Source organism: Triticum urartu, chromosome 5 (genome assembly GCF_003073215.2).
Source record: "Triticum urartu cultivar G1812 chromosome 5, Tu2.1, whole genome shotgun sequence".
Classification (NCBI taxonomy): Eukaryota; Viridiplantae; Streptophyta; class Magnoliopsida; order Poales; family Poaceae; genus Triticum; species Triticum urartu.
Window position 1 is genome coordinate 445,993,072 of NC_053026.1, and position 25,713 is coordinate 446,018,784.

The following is a 25,713-nucleotide window of genomic DNA, read 5'->3' on the forward strand; positions in this document are numbered from 1 at the left end:
CACAATGGAAATGGGATGATGTCTGCATGGATTTCATAATAGGACTATCTAAGACTCAGCGAGGCAATGATGCAATATGGGTCATAGTGGACACATTAACCAAGGTTGCCCACTTTATCCCGATCAGAACCACATATCGAGCAGACCAACTCGCACAGATGTATGTATCCAGGATAGTCAGACTCCATGGAGTACCCCGAACCATCACTTCTGACCGGGGTTCACTTTTTACCTCCGCTTTTTGGTCACGTCTCCATCAAGCCTTGGGGACAGCACTGAAATACAGTACCGCTTATCATCCTTAGACAGATGGACAGACAGAGCAGGTAAACCAAATACTCGAAGATATGTTGTGAGCCTGTGTTTTGGCCCAAGGGCCTAAATGGGAAGACTGCTTGCCCTATGCCGATTTTTCTTATAACAACAGTTTCCAGACCAGTCTAAAGATGTCACCGTACGAAGCTTTGTATGGACGTAAGTGTCGCACTCCGTTAAATTGGTCTCAAACTGGAGATAGCCGTATCTTCGGAACATATCTCATGATGGAGGCTGAGAAACAAGTTAAGGAGATCAGAGACATATTGCAATTGGCCAAATCTCGACAGAAGAGTTATTATGATGCAAAGCACCGACAAATCAGTTTTGAACCCGGAGAACACGTATACCTCCGAGTCACTCCTATGAAAGGAGTCAAGAGATTTCATACTCGTGGGAAGTTGGCACCTAGATTTATTGGTCCATTTCCAGTCATGTCCCGGGTGGGCACTGTTGCATATCAGTTGGAGCTACCCCTTGAATTGTCATACGTGCACAACGTGTTTCATGTTTCCTAGTTGAGGCGGTGCATATCGCCGCTAGAGAAAAAGACTGCTATGACTGAAATAGAGTTGGCAAGGGATTTAACATATGAAGAGAGACCAATTAGAATTTTGGATCAGATGGAAAGAGTCACTCACAGTAAAGTAAGAAAGTTTTACAAAGTTCAGTGGGAGCATCACACGGAGTCAGAATCAACATGGGAACGAGAAGAATTTCTAAAGACACATTATCCAGAATGGTTTTCCCAAGCAACCGAATCTCTAGGACGAGATTCATTCTAAGTGGGGGAGGTTTATGACAGCCTGGTTTTTGCCCTCCTTTATTTAACTAATTTTTTCGTTTGGTTTGATTTTGAATTTGGAGTTTTTTGAATCTTTTCATATGGACATAAACACTTGGGTACCCTTGGCTTTCACCCAAGTGCCTCATTCCCCATCTAATCATCATTCACTATCACGTTCTACCCAAAATAATATTTGGAATATTTTTCTTTAATGAAAAATATTCATTTTCCCCCTCCAAAACCCTAGCTAGTTCAATGAGCTCCAAAGCAACCCCAATTTTTCTTGCCCAAAAAAATCTGAGAAAATTCACAAATATTCTCTGAACCCTAGGGCACCTTCCCGAGCAAAAATATTGTACCACTTTTTGGAATATTTTTGCTACAGAAAATATTTTCTGTTCTGGACAGAAATGGTGGTTTCTACAACAACTACCATTTTACTTGCTCCATTGTGCCTGATTTTTCTTGTGCATCATCACCTTAGTAGATGATTGCTAGCCTCCAAAGCACAGCCTCCAACTCCTAGCCATTTAACCTCAGTAACCTCTCAAAGTTACTGATCAAAAACTTACCAAACGTGTGAAATCTTTTCTACTGCATCTGGAGTCAAACCAAAGCATGGTAATCTTCAAAACTACCACGAACAACAAGCCAGACATGATCTTTGGACGTTGGTTGGCTTGAGGCAGAGTTCACGCGGTGACCACGCGTGTCCATGATTCCAGCCTGCGTGTCGACGCGCTCTGAGTGTCGCTGAGCACTCTGTTTCACGCATGCTCGCTTCCCTGACTGCCATGGAGTGCCAAACCGCGCCACCATCCTCGTATCAACTCCCTTAACTCCCCCTGGCACTCGCCGACGCCGAAGCTCGCCGCAGCGAGCACGGGCGTGGTCCTGCCAACGTAACTGTGCGGTATGCACTATGCTCGTCGCCTTCTCCTTGATCCTGTGCTCGTCTCCGTTCGCCCACAGTCCCCGCGTGAGCTGCGTCGCCTTCTCCATCTCTCACTGACACCGCTCGTCGCTGGGCGCAGTGTCCAGGTGTCGCCAGTGGAGCCCGATCCACTCCTCGCCGCTCGCCTATAAATGGAGCCACCCCCAGCCTCCTCGAGCACCATCCTCCACTCCCACACACTCCACAAACGTGTAGATAGCCGTAGCCCGGCCGGGTAGGCCGCGGGCCACCGTCCCCGAGCTCGAGCTCGCTGGCGATCCTTTCGGGTTGCCACGGTAGCTCCAGCCTCTCCCAGGCCTGGGCGACCCTTCCAGAGCCTCCGCCGCTCTTCGGTGAAGCCGTTCTGTCCACTTGGAGCCCCTAGAGTTGCTGCAGTTTGCCGTCGTCTTCGTCTCTGGCGACCTCCGCTCTTTGCCTCCGCTTGCGAGGTTAAATCCGACGCCGTCCGGCGACCCCTAGCTACACTATGGGTATGGGTAGGTGCACCTCGATCCCTCCCTCTCATTTTGGCCAAGGAGCCCTCATCGCCGGCGTGAGCTCTGGCGAAGACGCGACCCCCTCTGTTTCCTTCTCCCCCTCCACCTCACCTGACTAGCGGGGCCCGCTAGTCAACCACTCAGTACGTGTGCAAAGCAGTATGAGTGGTGGCGTCCCGAGGCTTTACGCCTTCGACATCACCCCCTAGTTTGTTTTATCTAAATTCAAATTCAGTTAATTTCTAAAGAGCTTCAAACATCTATAACTCTTCAACCGTAAGTCCAAATGAATTGATTCTTTTTGCATTGTATTCTTTGGAAAGAAATCTAACAGCTCACCAAAAATGAGATTTTTCTGAGCTGTCTAGAATTTCTGGTGATTTTCAGAAGGGTTCTTGATATTTTCTTCTTGTGTTTAAAATTATTTTCAGAGGGTGAGGCTTGTCTTGAGGATCACCAGAAGGCTTGTGAACCTCATCTGCACTAAGGCAAGCCACAACAACATTTTCATGGTGCCATTTCAATATTTATGATTTTCTTACTTGAATGAAAGAGATAAACTATGTATTTAAATAACTATTATGTTATTGATATTCTGTTAAGTACTTGTGTTAGCATATATGCTTGATTTACAGAATGATTGAAACTAACTTAGTTGGTAAAGAAAATAGAATTTATTTGTGATGATAAAAGAATAATTTTGTTATGCATATGAGTAATTACTTGAAGTTATTTTCTTGCATGAGTAAAATAATAAAAAGTTGCTAGAAAATATTCTATTTAAAGTGAGGATTATGTTAACCAGAAAAGTGGCATGAGTTGTTGATGCTTATGCTTAGTGTGAATATGGTTGACTCAGTCATTTTCTTTAATATGTGATGCATATGTTAGTGTTGCATTACATGGCATACTATGACACCGGTTATTTTTACTTTAAGTTGAACCTGAATATAACTCAACTTGAACATATCGTTGGCGGGTCATGGTGCCACCAAATCGAGTTTTTCCCAGTGCAACCACATTTGCCTTATGGGAGGCCTTGATTCGGTCCGTTGTCATGCCTCTTGTCGGTGCCTCCAACTAGGGAAGGTTATGGGCGTGCTCACCCTGGCCCGGTAAGCAGACATAACCTTGTGTGCCCGTTGTTGATATTATGGTACCGGGTCCCCTTGTGGGATCGTTTTGGCCACGACGGTGGTCGTTGTATCTTCGGTAGACACGGGGCCACCCGGGACTAGCCCAGTGGGGATTGTGTCGGAGTGGCCGGGAGAGTGTCATGGCAATGGAGGGGTTTCGTCGGAAGGTCCACCCGAATGGGAGTGCGAGGCCATGGGTTTCGTGGTGTGGGTAAAGTGTGCTACCTTTGCAGAGTGTGATAATCTATCGATAGCCGAGTCCATGGTTACGGATGCGCTTGTATTAGGTCACACCATGGGTCAATGTTTAATAAATTTTGCACACTAAGTTATGAACTTTGCACTGTTGATGATGGCGGAAAGCCACCGAGATCTCCGAGACCAAGTATTGGTCGTGGTTGTGATCACCGTAAGGATCACGAGATACTTCTAGTCAAGACCATGATGGTGGTATGGTTGTGATCCAAGAATGATCACGGTTGGTAAGCCAGTACCGAGGGACTTTTATCAGAAAAGCATGGTCACAACATGTTGAAGTATTATTGCATTATTAATTGGTTAATTATCATGATATTGTTTGTCATTATGATTATGCTTGTTGTGAGCTTGCAAGTATATTCAACGTACTGACCTGGAGTGTCATGCCAGATTTCCAGAAAGTCTCGTTGGAAAGGAGTGCTGCTCGAATCTAGATCGTGTCCACATCGGTGTCCCTGTGCTATGGAGTCTCCGCTACGACATTGTTCCGCTGCCGCGTAGTTCTTCTGATCGAGGCCCCCTTTTATGTCCACTAAATAATGTACATATTGTGCAGCTGCATCGTGTGTGCTGCTTGGCCTCGACACCTGTTGTAATATAAACTATGATCCGCTAGCATCAATAAAGCGGTTGCTTTCTGTACCAAGATGTTGTGTGTTACCAGAAGACGTGGTCTCTGGGCTGGCAATACAGGGTAATCCGCTCGCTCTGAGCTGGGGTGCCACAACCATGTCCGATCATCACGTGAGATGGAGTAGTTTTCAATGTTGAACATCACTATGTTGATCATATCTACTGTATGATTCACGTTCGACCTTTCGGTCTCCAGTGTTCCGAGGCCATATCTCCATATGCTAGGCTCGTCAAGTTTAACCCGAGTATTCCGCGTGTGCAAAACTGGCTAGCACCCGTTGTATGTGAACGTAGAGCTTATCACACCCGATCATCATGTGGTGTCTCGGCACGATGAACTATCGCAATGGTGCATACTCAAGGAGAACACTTATACCTTGAAATTTAGTGAGAGATCATCTTATAATGTTACCGTCGAACTAAGCAAAATAAGATGCATAAAGGATAAACATCACATGCAATCAAAATATGTGACATGATATGGCCATGATCATCTTGCGCCTTTGATCTCTATCTCCAAAGTATCGTCATGATCTCTATCGTCAGTGGAATGACACCATGATCTCCATCATCTTGATCTCTATCAACGTGTCATCATATGGTCGTCTCGCCAACTATTGCTCTTGCAACTATTTCTATCGCATAACGATAAAGTAAAGCAATTATTTGGCGCTTGCATCTTATGCAATAAAGAGACAACCATAAGGCTTCTACTAGTTGCCAATAACTTCAACAAAACATGATCATCTCATACAACAATTTATATCTCATCACGTCATGACCATATCACATCACAACATGCCCTGCAAAAACAAGTTAGACGTCCTCTACTTTGTTGTTGCAGGTTTTACATGGCTGCTACTGGCTGAGTAAGAACCATTCTTACCTACGCATCAAAAAACACAACGTAGTATAGTGATTGCCTTTTGATCTTCAGAAAAACCCTGTTCATTGAAACCGATTCAACTAAAGTTGGAGAAACAGACACCCACTAGCCACCTGTGTGCGAAGCACGTCAGTAGAACCAGTCTCGCGTAAGCGTACGCGTAATGTTGGTCTGAGCCGCTTCATCCAACAATGCCGCTGAATCAAGAATCAACTAGTGACGGCAAGCAATATGTATATACCCACGCCCACAACTCCTTTGTGTTCTACTCGTGCATATAACATCTACGCATAAACCTGGCTTGGATGCCACTGTTGGGGAATGCAGTAATTTCAAAAAAATTCCTACGCACACGCAAGATCATGGTGATGCATATCAACGAGAGGGAAGAGTGTCCTCCACGTACCCTCGTAGACTATCAGCGGAAGCGTTACGACAACGTGGTTGATGTAGTCGTATGTCTTCACGATCGATCGATCCCTAGTACCGAACATACGACACCTCCGCGATCTGCACACGCTCAGCTCGGTGATGTCCCACGAACTCATGATCCAGTAGAGCTTTGAGGGAGAGTTTCGTCAACACGACGGCGTGATGATGGTGATGATGATGCTACCGGAATAGGGCTTCGCCTAAGCACCGCTACGATATAACCGAGGTGGATTATGGTGGAGGGGGGCACCGCACACAGCTAAAAGATCAATGATCATCTTGTGTGTCCATGGGGTGCTCCCCTCGCCCGTATATAAAGGAGTGGAGGAGGGGGAGGGCCGGCCCTCTCTATGGCGCACCCTAGGGAAGTCCTACTCCCTCCGGGAGTAGGATTTCCCCCTTTCCTAGTAGAAGTAGGAGCCCTTCCAAGTAGGAGTTGGAGAGGAAGGAAGGGGAAGAGAGGGAGGAAGGAAAGGTGGGCCGCCCCCCTCCCAATTCGGATTGGGATTGGGGGGCGCGCCTCCCTCTTTTCCCTTCCCTCTCCTCTATTCCACTAAGGCCCTATAAGGCCCATATACTCCCCGGGGGGTTCCGGTAACCTCCCGGTACTCCGAAACAATGCCTAAACCACTCGGAACCATTCCGATGTCCAAATATAGGCTTCCAATATATCAATCTTTATGTCTCGACCATTTCGAGACTCTTCGTTATGTCTGTGATCAAATCTGGGACTCCGAACTACCTTCGGTACATCAAAACACATAAACTCGTAATACCGATCATCACCGAACGTTAAGCGTGCGGACCCTATGGGTTCAAGAACTATGTAGACATGACCGAGACTCATCTCCGGTCAATAACCAATAGTGGAACCTCGATGCTCATATTGGTTCCTACATATTCTACAAAGATCTTTATCGGTCAAACCACATAACGGTATACATTGTTCCCTTTGTCATTGGTATGTTACTTGCCCGAGATTCGATCGTCGGTATCTCAATACCTATTTCAATCTCGTTACCGTCAAGTCTCTTTACTTGTTCCTTAATGCAACATCCCTTAACTAACTCATTAGTGACATTGCTTGCAAGGCTTATAGTGATGTGCATTACTGAGAGGGCCCAGAGATACCTCTCCGACAATTGGAGTGACAAATCCTAGTCTCGATCCATGCCAACAAAACAAACACTATCGGAGACACCTCTAGAGCACCTTTATAATCACCCAATTACGTTGTAACGTTTGGTAGCACACAAAGTGTTCCTCCGGTATTCGGGAGTTGCATGATCTCATAGTCATAGGAACATGTATAGTTATGGAGAAAGCAAAAGCAACAAACTAAATGATCATCGTGCTAAGTTAATGGAATGTGATCCCGTTAATCAAATGACAACTCATGTCTATGGTTAGGAAACATAACCATCATTGATTCAACGAGCTAGTTAAGTAGAGGCAAACTAGTGACAATCTGTTTGTCTATGTATTCACACATGTACTAAGCTTCAAGTTAATACAATTCTAGCATGAATAATAAACATTTATCATGATATAAGGAAATAAATAATAACTTTATTATTCCCTCTAGGGCATATTTCCTTCAGCAATACCGTTCGTGCTCCATTTTACCAATTGCTACCTTGCTATTTTTTATTTTTAGATTATAAAAATATATTTCTATCATCCATATTGCACTTTTATCACCATCTCTTCGCCAAACTAGTGCACCTATACAAATTACCATTGTATTTGGTGTGTTGGGGACACAAGAGACTTTTTATTATTTGGTTGCAGGGTTGTTTGAGAGAGACCATCTTCATCCTACGCCTCCCACGGATTGATAAACCTTAGGTCGTCCACTTGAGGGAAATTTGCTACTGTCCTACAAAACTCTACGCTTGGAGGCGTGATACGTCTCCAATGTATCTATAATTTTTGATTGTTCCATGCTATTTTATTATCAATCTTGGATGTTTTATAATCATTTTGTAGTCATTTTATATCATTTTTGGTACTAATCTAGTGACATAGTGCCCAGTGCTAGTTCATGTTTTTCCATGTTTTTTACATCGCAGGAAATCAATATCAAAGGGAGTCCAAATGGCACGAAACTTTACAGAGATTTTTGAAGGGCCAAAAGGAAGATGTTGGGACCTGGTTGCACCTGGGGGGAGTCCTGAGGAGGGGACACTCCACCAGGGCGCGCTAGGAGGCCCTAGAGCGCCCTGGTGGGTTGTGCCCACCTCGGGTACCCCCTGGACCGCCTCTTTGCTCTATAAATACCCCAAAAATCCCAGAACCCTAGGGGAATCGATGAAATATCCAGCCACCGCAGAGTCTAGAATCACCAGATCCAATCTAGACACCATCACGGAGGGGTTCATCACTTCCATTGGTGCCTCTCTGATGATGCGTGAGTAGTTATTTATAGACCTTTGGGTCCGTAGTTAGTAGCTAGATGGCTTCCTCTCTCTTTCTCTCTCTCTCTCTCTCTTGATTCTCAATACAATGGTCTCTTGGAGATCCATATGATGTAAGTCTTTTTGTGGTGTATTTGTTGGGATCTGATGAATTTCGAGTTTATGATCCGTCATATCTTTTTATATCCATGAAAGTTATTTGAGTTTCTTTGATCTCTTATATGCATGATCTCGTATAGCCTCGTATTTCTTCTCCAATATTTGGGTTTTGTTTGGCCAACTTGATCTATTTATCTTGCAATGGGAAGAGGTGCCCGGTAGTGGGTTCGATCTTACGGTGCTTGATCCCAGTGACAGGAAGGGAACCGACACGTATGTATCGTTGCTACTAAGGATAAAAAGATGGGATCTATATCTGCCATTATAGATAAACGGATCTTGTTTACATCATGTCATCATTCTTATTGCATTACTCCGTTTTTCATGAACTTAATACACTAGATGCATGCTGGATAGCGGTCGATGTGTGGGTTAATAGTAGTAGATGCACGCAGGAGTCGGTCTACTAATCTTGGATGTGTTGCCTATGTAATGATCATTGCCTGGATATCGTCATAATTATTTGAAGTTCTATCAATTTCCCAACAGTAATTTTTTTACCCACCGTTTGCTATTTTTCTCGAGAGAAGCCACTAGTGAAACCTACGGTCCTCGGGTCTTCTTCCTCATTTATTTGCTTTGCGATCTATTTTGTTTGCCATTTTATTTTCAGATCTATTAATCCAAAAATACAAAATACCTTGCTGCAATTTATTCTATTTGTGATCCAATTATCAATCTATTACAATTTTTATCTCCTGCCACATGCCGTTTCTGGCGCCGTTACCCGAAAGGGATTGACAACCCCTTTAACATGTCGGGTTGCGAGGTGTTGTTATTTGTGTGCACGGGCTGTTTACGTTGTGTTGCTTGGTTCTCCTACTGGTTCGATAACCTTGGTTTCATATCTGAGGGAAATACCTACCACCGCTGTGCTGCATCATCCCTTCCTCTTTGGGGAAATACCGACGTAGCTTCAAGCGACATCAAAAGGAATTTCTGGCGCCATTGCCGAGGAGGATCTTCAACATATATGAGGTTCCTGATTACAAATCAAATCTCCTCGCAATTTACATTATTTGCCATTTGCCTCTCATTTTCCTCTCCCCCACTTCACAAAAATTTGCCATTTTATTCGCCCCCCCTTTTCCGTTCGCCGTTTTCTTGCCGGATCTATTTTTTAGTGCAATCTTGTTGTGTGGTCATCATGACTCAAGAGAACACCAAGTTATGTGATTTCCCAAATACCAACAACAATGATTTTATTGGCACTCCGCTTGCTCCTCCCGCCACTAGTGTGGAGACTTGTGATATTAATACTACTTTTCTAAATCTTGTTATGAAACACCAATTTTCTGGTACTCCTAATGAGGATGCCGCGTCCCATCTTAATACCTTCGTGAAATTATGCGATATGCAAAAGAAAAAAGATGTGGACAATGATGTGGTTAAGATGAAATTATTTCCATTTTCTTTGCGTGATTCTGCAAAAATTTGGTTCTCTTCTTTGCCTCATAATAGTCCACATCTTTTTTCTTTTGCACACAAATAACATAACTTGATGATTTGTCTAGAAGTGTTGATAGAATTTCTCATGATGTGGAAAATCTCAAGATGAAATTTTTTGTGCCTAAAGTTGATGAGTCAATTAAAGCTCTTTATGTTTCTATGGATGAAAGTAAGAAAAGAACTGCAATGCTTAGAGCTAAAAGAGAATTTTTAGAGAAAGCTTTTTCTAGTGATTATTATTGTAAAGGTTGTGAAGATCTTAAAATGATTGGTGTTTCTTCTATTGATTGCTTGTTTAGTATAGTTAAGAATGGTGAAAAAGGGACCGGAGAAGAGTCAACTTTAGGTAGAAGGCGTCCCAATATTCGGAGGGTGAAAATCTTGTTGAGAAAATTGATGAAAGTGGGTTTGGAGAGGTCAAAACTTTAGCTAGTGATGCACCCACTCTTTTGGATTAAAAAGACTTTAATTATGATAGTTGCTCTTTGATTGATTGTATTTCTTTGTTACAATCCATGTTGAATTCACCCCATGCTTATGAACAAAATAAAGGTTTTGCTAAACATATTGTTGATGCTATGATGAAAGCTTTTGAAGAAAAGTTGGAATTGGAGGTTTCAATTCCTAGAAAATTGCATGATGAGTGGGAACCTACTATCAAAGTCAAGATTAAAAATTATGAGTGTTTTGCTTTATGTGACTTGGGTGCTAGTGTTTCCACAATTCCGAAATCTTTATGTGATGTGCTTGGTCTTACCAATCTTGAAGAATGTTCTTTGAATTTACATTTAGCGGATTATACTATTAAAAATCCTATGAGAAGAATTAATGATGTTCTTATTTTTTTCAAATAGGAATTATGTGCCCATAGATTTTTTGTTCTTGATATTGATTGCAATCCGTCTTGTCCAATTATTCTTGGTAGACCGTTTTTACGCACTATCAGTGCCGTGATTGATATGAAAGGCAATATTAAGTTCAAATTTCCTTTGAGGAAGGATATGGAACACTTTCCTAGAACAAGAATTAGGCCACCATATGAATCAATCATGAGGGCATCTTATGGATCTCGAACCAAAGATGACAAAACTTAGATCCTTGCTTTATGCCTAGCTACAGGCGTTAAACTAGCGCTTGTTGGGAGGCAACCCAATGAATAAAATTTATTTTTTCTTTTTTTTCTTGTGTGTTTGCACAACTATTCTACTGTTATAATTGTGTTTTTTGTGTTTCAATTAGTGTTTGTGCCAAGTAAAGCCTTTAGGATCTTCTTGGATGATTGTCGTTTGATCTTGCTGAAAAAACAGAAAGTATGCGCTCGCGAAAATATTTAAAATTTTTAACCAAAGAGAGATAAAATACCAATTCCATCTGCAGTAGATCAGAATACTTTTTATCCTGGTCTTCCTAATTTTTCATAATTTTTGGAGTTACAAAAGTATTCGGAAGTATCAGATTACTACAGACTGTTCTGTTTTGACAGATTCTGTTTTCTTTGTGTTGGGCGCATATTTTGATGGCTCTATGGTTTTCTTTGATGAATTTTTGCCATAGAAAAGTTGGAATACAGTATATATAATAAAAAAACAAAATATTAATTTGTTTGATACAACACTTATAGTAGTGGTTTGCTTTCTTTTACTAACGGATCTCACAAAGGTTTTGTTGAGTTTTGTGTGATTGAAGTTTTCAAGTTTTGGGTTATCTTACGATGGATGAAAGAAGGATAGAAGAGCTTAAGATTCGGGATGCCTCGGCATGCCAAGATATTATCCAAGAATGAGCAACCAACTAAGCTTGGGGATGCCCCCGAGTGGCATCCCCTCTTTCTTCTAACAACTATCGGTATTTTACTCGAGACTATATTTTTATTCGTCATATGATATGTGTTTTGCTGTGAGCGTCTTGTATGATATGTGTCTTTGCTTGTTTTATTTTGTGTTTTAAGTCATCAATCCATGCTGGACACACCTATTTGAGAGAGCCAAAATTATATCATGACTTGTTAGAATTGCTCTCTGTGCTTCACTTAAATCTTTTATGAGCTAGGACTTGCTCTAGTGCTTCACTTATATCTTTTTGAGCACGGCGTGCTTAGTATTTTTTGAAGAAATACTCTCTTGATTCACTTAGATTTATTTGAGAGTTAGTAATATTTTGAAGAAATTCTCTCTTGCTTCACTTAAATTATTTTGAGAGAAAGAAAAATTTTATGCTCATGATCTTCACTTATATTAGTTTGAGCTCATGAAAAGCAAAACATGAAAATCAGTGCCAAAGTGATAGATATCCAATAAGGTGCCGGGGTTTCTGATCCACGGACACCTATGGGACCGGCGGACCGGGTCCCTTTCAGTTCGGCAGGGGGCGGAGGTCGCACGAAGAGCAGATCGAGGCGAAGCACGCGGGCGGTTGGTCGTGCGAAGAGTAAATCGAGGCGAAGCACGCGAGCGATTTACCCAGGTTCGGGCCGCATAGATGCGTAAAACCCTACTCCTGCTTTGTGGTTTGGTATTGATTTCTAGCTCGGGAGCGCGGGGTGCTAGAGTACACACCGGCGACTAGCGAGACCGAGCGTGGGCATTGGAATGGCCTTCTCCCGAAGGCCCTCAGAATGGCCGACCCCCCTCTACGTTGCAGACGGGCCTCCTTTTATACTCAAGGGGTTACCAACATAGAGCAACGGGGGCCAAGGGCAAAAATGGAAAGGGTGCCGTGGATAGGCACAGCTAGGTGCTGTAGCAGGCACAACTACCTGCTGCAGTGCTATCATACCTAACCCTGACGACAGGGGACAAGGGCATTAAATGCCCGTCTGTGTCACCTAAACAGTACCGAGAGGGACCGCTAGGGACACCACCGTTCGCCACGATGGTTATCTCGTCAGCGCCTGCTCGCCACCTCGCACCCCTAGCTGCGCGACCTCCTGCCACGTGTGCTTGGGAGAGGCCCCCAGAGCGACACGTGGTGGTTGTGCTGGAGCGCGGGCTCGGAGAGGCAGTTCCCGCGGCAAACTCCTCGCCGCGGTCATCGTCTTGTCGCGTCCGGGAGCTTGTCGCTCACCGGGTCTTGCCGGGACGCGTGGCACGCCGCGGCAGGTTTTCTTGGTATGCCTGGGTTGGCCTTCCCGGCAAGCTCCTCTTGCCGGGGTCTCATTTCCTTCCCGGCAAGCTCCCCTTGCCGGGGCCTGGAGATGCTTTTGATAGCTTTCTCGGCAAGCTCCTCTCACCGGGGTCTTGTCTTGGATACTTTGTTCTTGAATGGTCTTCAAAGTAGCCGCGGAGGGTCTTGGCGGTCACCCGGCAAGCCTTGCCGCGGGGATGCTGCGACTGCCCGTGCACAAGTTCGGGGTACTAGGGTACCCCTACCTTAGTACACCGACAGGAGCCCCCGGGCCTGGGCCAAACACGGTGCCGAGCGCTGTTGGGCTAGGCCCAAAACAGTGCACGGGCACACGCGGCCTAGGTCACGCCGCATATCTCTCCGCTTCCGCCGCGCACGTCCAGAACGGCACACGTCAAATGCGGCGCCGTGGGTGACGTGGGCGGCGTGCGCGGGGCTAAGCCCGCGAGCATGCGTCAGGCCATGATGAACGGAACGGTTCACGTCCTCCTCCCTAAACGGAGGTAGGTGTGGAGGCGTGGTGCATTTACTGAACGGGGCCGGTGCGCGGTTTCCGAGGCGCCCACTCCCCGCGATCACGGGGTGGGGCGAGGCCGCCTCATTCGTCGCCCCGGTTCCGCATCCTCGCCACGCGGCTTCCATGCGCCTGGAGTTGCGGACGGTGGAAGTGGGAAGCTGGGCCATCGCGAGCAGAGGCAGCGGGTCGGGGCCAACTCCTTGCCCTTCCCGTGCCTTGATTCGCCGAGCGGGGCGGCTGAGCCCCCACCTCGCTCCTTTATAAAGAGCGGGAGGGGAGCACGGAAGCCCGCACTCTCCCATCTCCTCCTTCCTTCAGCTTCAGCTTCCCTTTCTCTCATTCGTCATGGAGAAAGGGAACCCTGGCCCTTCATCAGTGGCGGCGAGGATCGCCGCCAGTCAGCGCACCTCTCCCTCTTCCGCGCCCGTGGCGGTAGAGCCAGCCATAAGGGGAAGAGGGAGGGGGCGAGGTCGCGGGCGAGGTCGAGGACGAGGTCGAGGCGCTCGAGGAAGAGGCGGACGGGGCGGTGCGCCAGCTTCGCCTCCGCCGGCGGCTCCTCCCCCCACGGCGGTCCATATAGGGGACGACCCTTGCGAGTTCTTTGTCAGGCTGCGCCGGGCGCCTCGTCGTCGCCTCCGGCTTCCAGCTCCGTTTGCGAGCGCGATGGAGTTGGACCCGCCCGAGACGCTGAGACTGCACATGAGGGGCTGCGGAATCAGCAGCACGCGAGTCCGCGTCGTATTCCCAGCCCCTAATGTGATGTATCTTGATCGGGGGTGGAAGACGTTCGCTCGTATCCACAGCTTGACGGGGGGACTCACCCTCCATTTTAAGTTGATGGAGGGCGGTCTCCTCTCCGTCAAGGTCTTCGGGTGCTTCGGCACTCGGGCGAAGTGCTGCGTGGACAGCTCCTCCGATAGCGAAGGCTCCTCCTCGAGTGATGGTGACGAGGAGGAGAGCGACAGCGATGATGAGGGTAACGGTCGGCGGGATGGCGGGTCCGACTAGGTGTCGGGCGCCGCTTCGCGCGACACCGGCGACCCCATCATCCGCGTCGCCGGCTCCTTGAACTCCCCGGGGGCGTCTCCTTGGGCGACTGGCGTAGGGAGGCTGCGGAAGGGGAAGAGGGCTGGCGGCAAGGCTGTCAGGTCGGAGTACGAGGGCGTGGTGCCCTCGACAGCGTGCTGACATCCTGCCGCCCCGTCTTCGAGCCCCGCTTCCGGCGTCGCCATCACCGTCAAGCCCTCGGTCGGCCCCCCGGGATGTTCTCTTGGTGTCTTCTGGCACCTGTGGCTCGTCTAGGCGCCCCTTTTCCCCTTTTCGCCTCCTTGACCTACCTCCTGAAGAGAGGGACAGGAAAGGGATTACGGGCACCTTATCTTTTTAATTTGTAAGCCCTCGGGCCTTAGCTACATCTAAAACTTGTAACCCTCTCTTTCATGTTTTTCATCCTCTATGGACTGTACCTGAGTGGGATGTTTTTTAATGAAAAGGGGATGTTTGCCGGGTTATTTGCCTCGCGGGTCGAACCCACGCCAAGGAGCAAATCCTTAGTATCCCTCGGACAGACATTCCCGGCAACAGGCCCTGCCGCCTTCCCACGTCGCTCGACCTTCCTCACGCCTTTGACGGAGGCGGGAACGAGGTGGGTGCGGCCTCCTCGTTTCATCCCTTTGCTGTCGCGGCTATGACCAAACTTGGCCCCGGGAACGCGCTCCAGGGCCTAGAGTCGGGGGAGCACGGCAGTTTTCGGGGAGAAACGCGGTTTCACATTCCCCAGTCCATAAGAGGATGCATGATGAGGGACGAAAGACTTATCTGATTTTGCAGCCCCCGGCAACTCTGGCTTGCCGGGAACGGATCTTGGTACCCGCAACCCTCGGCAATACTGGCTTGTCGGGGTTCAGGTGCCGGCGCGCCCTTCTTCTCCTTTTCGTCCTCAAGCGGTCTAGCCAGGATATGCGAGCCCTGCGCACGAAAGAAGAGCAAAGGGACGGACACTCGACCTCTAAGTTAGGGGTTAGCCGCTGTTAGGCACTATCAACCCTAACCAAGGACGAGACTCAACCTAGCATGCATGCTATAACCCCGGGGTGGCAGCGCTTCATTTACTAGTGCTCAGGGTCTGCGCCTGGCTCTGTACAAAGGATTACATGCAACAGCGGCAAGACTTGTACAGAAAGGTGGTTGCCGGGCAAGGCCCGACAACCGCGCCTTACGGGTAAAACTTACGAAGATGCTCGATGTTCTAGGAGTTGCTCACAGGAATGCCATCTTCGGTCTCAAGGCGGACAGCGCCAGGCCTTGTGACTCGTTTCACCCGGTAAGGGCCTTCCCACTTCGGTGTCAACTTGTTGGAATTCTTGGCCGACTGAACGCGCCGAAGAACAAGGTCGCCTTCCTCGAGACTCCTGGCATTGACTCTGCGGCTGTGGTAGCGGCGCAGAGCTTGCTGGTAGCGAGCAGCTCGCACAGCAGCCTGGAGACGATCTTCCTCAAGGAGCAGCGCGTCATCTTGCCGCAGCCGCTCTTGCTCAAGCTCATCGTAAGCGAGCACTCGAGGTGACCCGTTTACGAGTTCCGTGGGGGTAACTGCCTCTGCTCCATAGACTAGAGCAAAGGGTGTCTGTCCAGTGGCTCGATTTGGCGTCGTTCTGATCGACCAAAGAACCACCGGTAGCTCCTCGATCCAGTTTCTTCCGCACTTGTGCAGCCTGTCAAAAGTTCTGGTCTTGAGCCCGCGCAGCACCTCGGCGTTTGCCCTCTCCGCTTGACTATTGCTTTTCGGGTGAGCAACAGAAGCGAAGCAGACCTTGGCGCCGAGATCTTGGACGTACTGCATGAAGGTGTGGCTCATAAATTGTGTGCCGTTGTCGGTGATTATCCGGTTAGGGATCCCGAAGCGGCAAACAATCGACCTGAAGAACTTGACGGCTGACTGTGCGGTCACCGTCCTCACTGGTTCCACTTCCGGCCACTTTGTGAACTTGTCGATTGCGACGTACAAGTACTCAAAGCCCCCGACAGCTCGGGGGAAGGGGCCGAGGATGTCGAGCCCCCAGACCGAAAATGGCCAGGATAAAGGGATCGTCTGGAGAGCTTGAGCTGGCTGGTGTATCTGCTTGGAATGGAACTGGCACGCTTCACACTTGGTTACTTGTGCAGTTGCATCCTGGAGGGCTGTTGGCCAGAAGAAACCTTGCCGGAATGCTTTGCCGACGAGTGCTCTTGCGCCAATGTGGTGTCCACATATGCCTCCATGTACCTCTGCCAACAGCTTTTGTCCGTCTTCCCGGGGAATACACCTCAATTTCACACCGTTGAGTCTTCTTCTGTACAGTGTCTTGTCGACGAACTGGTACATACTTGACTGCCGGGCTACTCTTTCGGCTTCTTCTTGCTCTTCGGGAAGTTCTCCTGTCTGAAGGAAACGGACAATCTGTTGCGCCCACGTTGGAGCCTGTGGCTCGACAACAAAGACTAAAGGCAACTCTGCTGCCGCGGGAACATCCGCTTCTACGGCGAGAAGCTGTGTCTCCGCCGGAGCTTGACGTTCCCCGACAAGTTTGCCGGGAGCTTCAGCTTCAACGGAACAAACCCTGGGGCATGCCGGAGCATCTTGCTCCCCGGCGCTCTTGGCGTTGATCTTGGAGACTGCTGCGGGAATATCCGCTTCTACGGCGAGAAGCTGTGTCTCTGCCGGAGCGTGACATTCCGCGACAAGCTTGCCGGGAGCTTCTGCTTCAACGGAACAAGCCCTAGGGCTTGCCGGAGCAGACTGCTCCTCAGCGCCTTCGGTGTTGATCTTGGGGATCTTCTTGGCGGCGGCTTCGGGAAGCTCTGCTGGTAGGTAGTCACCAGGAATCAACTTCCTCTTCTTGCTTTGTCCAGTTGATGGTGTTACGGACGGTTGGGTCAGCTTGAGCACAAAGGTCCCTGGTTCCACAGGTAGCTTAAGTGTGGCGCACTTTGACAGGCCATCAGCAAGGGCGTTCTGAGATCTCGGAACGTGCTCCATTTGTAGGCCGTCAAAGCGCTCTTCTAGCTTTCTCACTTCGTCGACGTAAGCTTCCATCAACGGACTCTGATAATTCTTGTTTACTTGGCGGACGACAAGCTGTGAGTCACCCCTGACAAGGAGCTTCTTGATCCCAAGGTCTGCTGCGATCCGGAGACCGGCAAGCAAGCCTTCGTACTCTGCAGTATTGTTTGTTGCTTGCTCCTTGGGAAAGTGCATCTGGACTATGTACTTGAGGTGCTCTCCGGTGGGTGCGATAAGCAGCACACCAGCGCCGGCGCCTTGCAGCGAAAAGGCACCATCAAAGTACATCAGCCACTCTTTTCTTGCCTCCTTGTCGGGGATGCTCGTTTCTGGAATTTCTTCATCTGGTGTTGGCGTCCATTCTGCTATAAATTCTGCCAATACTCTGCTCTGGATAGTGGCCCTCCAGTCGTCGATCTTGTCCGGCGCTGGGGGGTAGTCAAGGAGAAGCTGAGCTCGCGCCAAAGCTTCGGCTGCGGTGGCGGGCGGCGGTAGCGAATGGTGCGAGGAGCGGGACATGCTCGGACTTCTAACCACGTTAGAAGGAGCAGCGTCCCGTCTAGGCGACCGCGTGTCACTCGCGCCAGCAGGTTGACGTGCATGGTGGTCCGGAGCGCTCCGAGATCCACCAGCCCGATCCGGATCCAGCGAGTGCATGGTACCGTGAGTACCATGACGCTGCCGGTGCCGCACCTCCTGAGATGGGCGCGGTGCATGCACGGACGCCGAGGTCTTGGAGTGCGCCCGGTCGTTGTGGGAGCCGGCTACGCCGCCAATGGGCAGCGCAGCCTTGCCCTGGGACCTGGCAGCACCGCGGGTTCCCTCGTCGACGCGTGTTCCTCCGCCGGCGCCTGCCCCACCGGCCGTTTGCTCCGGCGGTGGCTGGCTCGGCGCGGACGGAGCAGCTGCCTCCGAAACTTTCTTCTTCGGCGGCATGTTGACGAAGATGATGAAGATCTAGCCCGAGGGGATGCCGGATCTGAGGACGATGAAGATCTAGCCCGCGAGGACACCGGATCTGGTTCGCACAACTTCGACGCCCCCTACCTGGCGCGCCAGAGATGCCGGGGTTTCTGATCCACGGACACCTATGGGACCGGCGGACCGGGTCCCTTTCGGTTCGGTGGGGGGCGGAGGTCGCGCAAAGAGCAGATCGAGGCGAAGCACGCGGGCGGTTGGTCGTGCGAAGAGTAAATCGAGGCGAAGCACGCGAGCGATTTACCCAGGTTCGGGCCGCACGAATGCGTAAAACCCTACTCCTGCTTTGTGGTTTGGTATTGATTTCTAGCTCGGGAGCGCGGGGTGCTAGAGTACACACCGGCGACTAGCGAGACCGAGCGTGGGCGTTGGAATGGCCTTCTCCCGAAGGCCCTCAGAATGGCCGACCCCCCTCTACGTTGAAGACGGGCCTCCTTTTATACTCAAGGGGTTACCGACATAGAGCAACGGGGGCCAAGGGCAAAAATGGAAAGGGTGCCGTGGATAGGCACAGCTAGGTGCTGTAGCAGGCACAGCTACCTGCTACAGTGCTATCATACCTAACCCTGACGGCAGGGGACAAGGGCATTAAATGCCCGTCTGTGTCGCCTAAACAGTACCGAGAGGGACCGCTAGGGACACCACCGTTCGCCACGATGGTTATCTCGTCAGCGCCTGCTCGCCACCTCGCACCCCTAGCTGCGCGACCTCCTGCCACGTGTGCTTGGGAGAGGCCCCCAGAGCGACACGTGGTGGTTATGCTGGAGCGCAGGCTCGGAGAGGCGGTTCCCGCGGCAAACTCCTCGCCGCGGTCGTCATCTTGTCGCGTCCGGGAGCTTGTCGCTCACCGGGTCTTGCCGGGACGCGTGGCGCGCCGCGGCAGGTTTTCTTGGTATGCCTGGGTTGGCCTTCCCGGCAAGCTCCTCTTGCTGGGGTCTCGTTTCCTTCCCGGCAAGCTCCCCTTGCCGGGGCCTGGAGATGCTTTTGATAGCTTTCCCGGCAAGCTCCCCTCACCGGGGTCTTGTCTTGGATACTTTGTTCTTGAATGGTCTTCAAAGTAGCGCGGAGGGTCTTGGCGGTCACCCGGCAAGCCTTGCCGCGGGGATGCTGCGACTGCCCGTGCACAAGTTCGGGGTACTAGGGTACCCCTACCTTAGTACACCGACATAAGGATAAGTTAAAAAATGTCATGAAGATCATTGGACAAAATAAACTTGATTCTTGGTAATAGTTTTGAGATATGATGATGTGACATGTGAGTTATGTTGATGAGTAATTGTGCTCTAGTAAGAATATTGGTGTTAAAGTTTATGATTCCCTATGCATGCACGAAAGTCAATAATCATGCAATGAAAATTATATCCTACTTGTGGTGCATTATTCGGTGTTAATTATGCTTAATACTTGCTTATGAGATTATTCGTTTCTCAGTTGGTCGCTTCTCAATCTTTTTGCTAGCCTTCATTTTGCACTAAGTATGACCTCTACTTGTGCATCCAAAATCCTGTAAACTAGTTTTGCCACATGAGTCCACTATATCTACCTATATGCGGTATTCTTTTGCCATTCTAAGAAAATTTGCATGTGCCATCTCTAATTTTCAAAATAAACTTCTCTTTTGTGTGTTTGTTTCGCTCGCGGAACGGTAATGGGTGGCTAATACTTTCCATGCTGGATGTGTTATTCTCAAGATGAGTGTTTATTCACTTGTCATTGCACGAGAGTAAGGCAAAGGTTTTAGGGATTTGCAGTCCCGAAATGCAAAAATGAATTTACTTTATGTTGTCTAATAATAAATTCCTTGGAAAGTGTTGGTATGGAAGGAAACCATGGATACGGCTAGCCATGGAAAGTGAAAGAAATGGTGGAAAAAGGAATAAACTTTATTTTCTGTTTGGGAACCGCCTATGGCATATCTAGCATGGAAAGTGTTCATAGCTCTACGTCGTTTTCGTTGGTGGGATGGATACACCTTCCAAAATGTTTTTATCTCTAATTTTTCGCTTTGAGCTCTAGCACCTCTACAAATCCTGACTTCCCTCTGTGAAGGGCCTTTCTTTTACTTTATGCAATTGTTATTTTTAAATTTGAGTCTCCATCTTCTCTTATAAAAGCACCAACTAGGAGGCAATATGATCGTACTTAAGTATTGGGTGTAGCTAATACTCGAGTGTGTTTCATGAATGGATTAATGTTTGAGCATGATGGGCCAGGGATAACTTATTTTAGCGTTGATATTTTGAAAGAAATGGTTCCTTGTTGATATGCTTGAGTATCTAAATTATTATGTCAAAACTAGACTATTGCTTTGAATCACATAAAAGTCCAAATGTCCATGCTATGAAAGAAAGAATATGTTATGACATGATGAACAACACTCCACATCAAAAATTCCATTTTTATCACTTACCTACTCGGGGACGAGTAGGAGTTAAGCTTGGGGATGCTAATACGTCTCCAACGTATCTATAATTTTTTATTGTTCCATGCTGTTTTATTATCAATCTTGGATGTTTTATAATCATTTTATATCATTTTGGTACTAATCTCTCAACATAGTGCCCAGTGCCAGTTCCTGTTTTTCCATGTTTTTTACATCGTAGGAAATCAATATCAAACGTAGTCCAAATGGCACAAAACTTTACGGAGATTTTTTATGGGCCAAAAGGAAGATGTTGGGCCCTGGTTGCACCCCGGGAGAGTCCCGAGGAGGGGACAACCCACCAGGGCGCGCCAGGAGGCCCTGGCACGCCCTGGTGCATTGTGCCCACCTCGGGTATCCCCCGGACCGCCTCTTTGCTCTATAAATACCCCAAAAATGCCAGAACCCTAGGGGAGTCATCGAAATATCCATCCAGCCACCGCAGAGTCCAGAATCACCAGATCCAATCTAGACACCATCACGGAGGGGTTCACCACTTCCATTGGTGCCTCTCCGATGATGCGTGAGTAGTTCTTTGTAGACCTTCGGGTCCGTAGTTAGTAGCTAGATGGCTTCCTCTCTCTCTCTCTTGATTCTCAATACAATGGTCTCTTGGAGATCCATATGATGTAAGTCTTTTTGTGGGGTGTTTGTTGGGATCTGATGAACTTCGAGTTTATGATCAGTCATATCTTTTTATATCCATGAAAGTTATTTGAGTTTCTTTGATCTCTTATATGCATGATCTCTTATAGCCTCGTATTTCTTCTCCCATATTTGGGTTTTGTTTTGCCAACTTGATCTATTTATCTTGCAATGGGAAGATGTGCCCGGTAGTGGGTTCGATCTTACGGTGCTTGATCCCAGTGACAGAAAGGGAACCGACACGTATGTATCGTTGCTACTAAGGATAAAAAATGGGATCTATATCTGCCGCAATAGATAAACGGATCTTGTCTACATCATGTCATCGTTCTTATTGCATTACTCCGTTTTTTCCATGAACTTAATACACTAGATGCATGCTGGATAGCAGTCGATGTGTGGAGTAATAGTAATAGATGCAGGCAGGAGTCCGTCTACTAATCTTGGACGTGATGCCTATGTAATGATCATTTCCTGGATATCGTCATAATTATTTGAAGTTCTATCAATTGCCCAAAAGTAATTTGTTTACCCACCGTTTGCTATTTCTTTCGAGAGAAGCCACTAGTGAAACCTAGTGCCCCCGCGAGTCTTCTTCCTCATTTATTTGCTTTGCGGTCTATTTTACTTGCCCTTTTATTTTTAGATCTATTAATCCAAAAATAGAAAAATACCTTGCTGCAATTTAGTTTATTTGTGATCCAATTATCAATCTATTACAATTTTATCTCCCGTCACACACCGTTTCTGGCACCATTACCCGAAAGGGATTGACAACCCCTTTTACACTTCGAGTTGCGAGGTGTTGTTATTTGTGTGTAGGGGCTGTTTACGTTGTGTTGCTTGGTTCTCCAACTGGTTCGATAACCTTGGTTTCATATCTGAGGGAAATACCTACCGCTGCTGTGCTGCATCATCCCTTCCTCTTTGGGGAAATACCGACGTAGCTTCAAGCGACATCAAGGCCCAACACGAGTCTACAAGACCAAATTGTGTAGTAGACATCAGTATAAAACGTCTAACAATACCATCTACTCCTTCTTTATAAAGATGTGGGTCATCCCAGAAGTAATGTCTTAAATCAAAGACAAACTTTTTCTTTTGTTGGTATGTGAAATAGGTGGTATAAATTTAGCAACAATATAATTAGCATAGTCTGCATACCACAAACTATTACGAGAAGCATTTATGATAGCTAGTTGCTCATCGAGAAAACTATCATCAATAGGTAGTGTGTCATCAAGAATATTTACTACAGATTGTTCTGTTTTTGACAGATTCTCTTTTCTATGTGTTGTTTGCTTATTTTGATGAATCTATGAGTACTATCGGAGGGTATGAACCATAGATAAGTTGGAATACATTAGATATTACACCAATATGAATTTAGAATGAGTTCACAACAGTACCTAAGTGGTGATTTATTTTCTTACACTAACGGAGCTTACGAGTTTTCTATTAAGCTTTGTGTTGTGAAGTTTTCAAGTTTTGGGTAAAGATTCGATGGGCTATGGAATAAGGAGTGGCAAGAGCCTAAGCTTGGGGATGCCCAAGGCACCCCAAGGTAATATTCAAGGACAACCAAAAGCTAAGCTTGGGGATGCCCCGGAAGGCACCCCCTCTTTCGTCTTTATTCATCGGTAACTTTACTTGGAGCTATATTTTTATCCACCACATGATATGTGTTTTGCTTGGAGCGTCATTTTATTTTCTTTTGTTTTGCTTGCTGTTTGAATAAAATACCAAGATCTGAAAGTCTTAAATGTTAGAGAGTATTCACAAAGTTGCATAATTATTCGACTACTCATTGATCTTCACTTATATCTTTTGGAGTAGTTTGTCATTTGCTCTAGTGCTTCACTTATATCCTTTTAGAGCACGCGGTGGTTTTATTTTTAAGAAATAGATGAACTCTCGTGCTTCACTTATATTATTTTGAGAGTGTTTAGAACAGCATGGTAGTTTGCTTTGGTTATGAAACTAGTCCTAATATGATGGGCATCCAAGATGGGTATAATAAAAACTATCATAAAAAGTGCATTGAATACTATGAGAAGTTTGATACTTGATGATTGTTTTGAGATATGAAGATGGTGATATTAGAGTCATGCTAGTTGAGTAGTTGTGAATTTGAGAGATACTTGTGTTAAAGTTTGTGATTCCCGTAGCATGCACGTATGGTGAACCGTTATGTGATGAAGTCGGAGCATGCTTTATTTATTGATTGTCTTATGAGTGGCGATCGGGGACGAGCGATGGTCTTTTCCTACCAATCTATCCCCCTAGGAGCATGCGCATAGTACTTCGTTTCGATAACTAATAGATTTTTGCAATAAGTATGTGAGTTTTTTATGACTAATGTTGAGTCCATGGATTATACGCACTCTCACCCTTCCACCATTGCTAGCCTCTCTAGTACCGCGCAACTTTCACCGGTACCATAAACCCACCATTTACCTTCCTCAAAACAGCCACCATACCTACCTATTATGGCATTTCCATAGCCATTCCGAGATATATTGCCATGCAACTTTCCACTGTAATATTTTGAGTTGTAAGTATTATAAGTGTGATGATCATCATTATTAGAGCATTGTTGTAACACCCTCGATGCGACTATAGCTCCCACGTGTCGAGGCACGACTTAGAGACATAATCGCATTGAAGGCATACGTCGCAAGTGAGGTAATGTTCACACAACCCATGTAATACAATAGGGGAAAGAGATACATAGTTGGCTTACAATCGCCACTTCACACAATTACATGAATAAAGCATTACATCAAACAGATACAATCAAGGTCCGACTACGGAACCAAAATAAAAGAAGAACCCCAAATGCGACAAAAGGTCCCCGATCGACCCCAACTGGGCTCCACTACTGGTCAACTAGAACGAAACACCACAAAGGACAAGATCTGCATCGAGCTCCTCTTGAGCTTGGTTGCGTCATCTGCACGGACTCATTGGCACCTGCAAGCTGGTTTAGAAGTATCTGTGAGCCACGGGGACTCAGCAATCTCGCACCCTCGCGATCAAGACTATTTAAGCTTATGGGTAAGGTCAAGGTATGAGGTGGAGCTGCAGCAAGTGACTAGCATATATGGTGGCTAACATACGCAAATGAGAGCGAGAAGAGAAGGCAAAGCACCGGTCGATAAAAGTATGATCAAGAAGTGATCCTGGACTACCTACGTCAAGCATAACTCCAACAACCGTGTTCACTTCCCGGACTCCGCCGGAAAGAGACCATCACGGTTACACACGCTGTTGATTCATTTTAATTAAGGTCAAGTTTAGGTTTTTTACAACCGAACGTTAACAAATTCCCATCTGCCCATAACCGCGGGCACGGCTTTCGAAAGTTCAATCCCTGCAGGGGTGTCCCAACTTAGCCCATCACAAGCTCTCATGGTCAACGAAGGAATAGACCTCCACCCGAGACGTTCCGATCAGACTCGGTATCCCGGTACAACAAGACATTTTGACAGGGTAAAACTAAACCAGCAACACCGCCCGATGTGCCGACATCCTGATGGGAGCTGCACATATCTCGTTCTCAGGGCAACACCGGATAAGCAGTCCGTACAACTAAAAACCAGCCCTCGAGTTTCCCCGAGGTGGCGCTGCAAGGGGCTCTAGTTTGGACCAATGCTTAGACAAGCACTGGCCCGGGGGGGTTAAAATAAAGATGACCCTCGGGATGCGCGACTCCCAAGGGAAAAAGGCTAGGTGGTAAATGGTAAAACCAATGTTGGGCATTGCTGGCAAAGTTTTACTTAAGGCGAACTGTCAAGGGGTTCCCATTATAGCCCAACCGCGTGAGGAACGCAAAATCCGGGAACATAACACCGATATGACGGAAACTAGGGCGGCAAGAGTGGAACAAAACACCAGGCATAAGGCCGAGCCTTCCACCCTTTTCCATGTATATAGATGCATTAATTAAATAAGATATATAGTGATATCCCAACAAGAAAACATGTTCCAACGAGGAACAACATCACCATGTTCCAACAAGGAACAAACTTCAATCTTCACCTGCAACTAACAACGCTATAAGAGGGGCTGAGCAAAGCGGTA